The 3477-nt window shown below is 30.7% G+C and overlaps 1 long non-coding RNA gene across 1 annotated transcript; it reads left to right on the top strand.

Moving 5' to 3' along the window:
• Positions 1–2408: 2408 nt before the first annotated feature.
• On the top strand, positions 2409–3188 carry LOC106116402 (uncharacterized). The gene is made up of 2 exons (XR_001227821.1): positions 2409–2534; positions 2907–3188. It is a non-coding gene; the product is annotated as an uncharacterized LOC106116402 (long non-coding RNA).
• Positions 3189–3477: the final 289 nt, after the last annotated feature.

Raw genomic sequence — 3477 nt, 5'->3', positions numbered from 1 at the left:
CATATGTAGCTTACATTATAAATGGTAACCATATATAATGTACTTCTTACTACGGATGACAATCCGCGACTCTGTCTCTGCCTCGGAATTGAAAAAAACTTAATTATCAGCCTATGTGTTCTTCCAGAATTTTCTACATCCATGCCAAATTTCATCGAAATCCATCCAGTCGTTCTGGAGATACCTTCAAACAAACATCCATCCATCCAAACATTCGGATTTATAATATTGTGAAAAAGAAAAAAGTATAATAGTAATTTTATTAAAGTAGGATAACGTGAAGGGAACTTGAAAAAAGCAGCATAAATTTTAGAAGGAACGTATTTTATTATAAAATGTTAGGCTTTGTACTAGTAAAATTTAAATCTTACTCGTATATTCAGACATCCACGTTGAAGTAAAAACTAGCTAATTTGATACTCCTGACGCGTATATTACAAAATATTACTTTCATTAAACATGCCATAATTATTTAAGACATTCTTCTAAAAATCACCAAAAAGATATGACCCAAATGAATAAATTTATGTCAAGCAACCAAATATATTTTAATATCAATCTTATTACAACTACATAGGGTGCATTTTTGTTTTGATATACTTCATGACACCTGTACTTGCCTTCTCAGTTGAGATGAGTTGAAATTTTAATAAATCTCGATGTATTTACGAATGCTCCAAGCTTTTCATACTGACACTTAAGAGCTTTTCCTAAAAAGGAGTGCTTTTATTATATTTTTATGTACATGACATGTTCAAGAAGGTTAAGAAATAACATGGTTTTTCTTTTTATTTTTCATTTTGTTGATTTAAAAAGTCAAAGAGAAGAGAGATTATTATATGGAGTGATATATTAAATTAAAATATACTAGAAGAAGCGTAAGGATCGTTATGGTTTCTACCTCGTCATATTTTTTTAATATTTGTGTATGTATCTGCATGTATATATTATTGGTTTCATGATTTTCTAATAGATGGCGTTGTAAATACGAAATATCGTAAGTTCCAAAAAAAATCTCAGTATGAAATAGGACTTCGATATACTCACTAAGAAATAATTTAAAATAACTATGCCGAAGCTCAAATTTGAAAGAGTAATAGTTTGATAACATAGTGTAGCACAAATCTGTAAACATTTTTGGATAGTAGATAGCTCTTTTCTCTAGGCTCAGTAAATAATTGTGAATATATTTATGATAACATTACGTTTTTAATAATTAAAAATACACTTTCATATCAAAATGTCATGATCATTATTTATACCACGTATTAATTTAATTATCTATAGAAAAAGAAATATATTTTTAAACGGATTTAAATCTGAATCGCCATGTGTTTATCAAAGCTTTCGACGGCGTAATTGAACAACAACAAAACTTGACCCATGCATAAATAAATATTTGTTTGTTAAAACATCCATCTATCCAAGCTTATAGTTATCACCAGAACGGCTGCATCGATATCGATGAAAAATATACAAGTAAAGCAAAGTCTGGAAGAACAAAGCTACTTATTAGGAAGAAAATCCGAAAATGTGGGAGTGTATTTACCCAACACTAGTCTTACTAAAATGTCGACGTTTATGTCCCCTCACTAATCACTCTGACACTGGACTTTGTAACGAAAGCACGTCATTCGCGCCAAATTATTCTAATTAGTAATGCCTAAATTATTAAGTTTTTTTTTAAATTCCGCATGGACGGAGTCAAAAGCAAGTACCTAAATAATAAAACTTAATGATTAAGCCAGCTCAGCTAATAAGCTAAAGAGCTAGTAAAAATAAGTTAACGTATTAAAGTTTTGAGTAATTTTTAATTATGAAATTCCCAACGCTGACGTCGTCCGATAAAATATGAAATATATAAAGTTTATTGCATACTTAGAGCAATATTAGTGTTCTTAAAGTAATACTAAAATAATCCTTATAGTGAAGAGTTTTATGTTTTAATTTAAAGGTAATATAAACTTTAAATCATTACATTTTCTTGTAGGTCACAAGCAATCAAGCGTCCATCTGAATTTGCTAAAAATTAGCTAATTTAAGTATTCTTTCCCTTCCCAACCTTTCCTTGTTAGAAGTGGATATGATGGAAGAGGGGACGCATATGAACGGAAACTTTCTCTTTCTATGCGTCTCCTCCTCCGTCGATTAAAAGTAGGCAACGGTCTATGGGTAGGGGTCGCTTCGCCGTTTCGGCGAAACCAGGTGTCCGCTTGCTTATTTGCCAGCATATAATATTTAAAAAAAAACTTCACAGACTGAAGTTCAGAGCTAGTACTTAATGAGAATATTTCCCTCAGAAAAAAAACATCAATGTCATGGAGAATTTCATTAATCCTTTTTATAAAAATCTGGTTTAATAGAAACTAAGAAAGAAGACTATAAAATACTCTTTGGTTGAAACAAAAGAAAAATATTATTGACAAGTCTTCAACAAAATTTTCGGCAAACATCGTAAGAACTAAATTATCGTAGTTATTTTGGAATATAAATTCTCAGTGTAAAATACAAAATGGTTTTCGGACTCGGAAGAAGTAAGTTTTTAAATTAATAAATAACTATTAAAAAAGTTCAACTTTTTACTTTACGTTTTTAAAAGTTCAATAATTTTTAATAGCAAATGTTCTTCCAGACTATGTTCTATATGTATGCCAAATTTCATCGAGATCCGTTCAGTCGTTGTGGAAGATACTTTCAAACAAACGTCCATCCATCCATCCATCTAAACATTCGCATTTATAATATTATAAGTAAGATTTTGTTCTCAGAAATCCACGATAAACCGATTTTGAGAGTGTCATTGGACTGTTGTCTTTAGGGTTTTTTTCTTCAAATTTGTAACCAACTGATCTAGTTTTCTTAGTTATTTTATGGAATAAATTATTGATTCCACACTTTATTTTTAGCTAAATCGGAGCCATGCAGAATGATGGCCCCACAACCAGAAAAACTCAACTTAAATATGTCATTTTTCGGTGTGATATCTTCCCTTTTACTCTGCATATGTGACATATTAAATGGCATTTGTTACGTATTAATATTTCTGTGCAGCGTTTGTTTACAACTTCTTTATTGTGCAATGGCTTGTTGAAATCTAAATTGTGTTAACAGTTTTAATTGTAACTAAGTTATGACAAAAATGTAATTTGTAATTTCGAATATTGTCCTAAGTATATTGATGAAAATTTCTTTCTCTTTTATTACTAACTAGCTGTCGCCCGCGACTCCGTCCGCGTAGATATCTAAAAATAACTTAATTACTGTAGCCGATGTGTTCTTTCAGACTATGTTCTATACGTATGCCAAATTTAATGGAGATCTGTTCAGCCGTTCTAGAGATATCTTCAAACACCCATCCACATCACATCCATTTAAACATTCGCATTTATAATATTAGTAGGTTAAATTAAAAGCAGCTCTTCATTCGAAAAAAAAGGATAAATAGTATCCTATGTCCGTCTCCTGGCTCTAAGCTAC

The sequence above is a fragment of the Papilio xuthus genome, unplaced genomic scaffold (genome assembly GCF_000836235.2).
Source record: "Papilio xuthus unplaced genomic scaffold, Pxut_1.1 DF827756.1, whole genome shotgun sequence".
NCBI lineage: Eukaryota > Metazoa > Arthropoda > Insecta > Lepidoptera > Papilionidae > Papilio > Papilio xuthus.
This window is presented reverse-complemented; position numbering and strand designations above follow the sequence as displayed.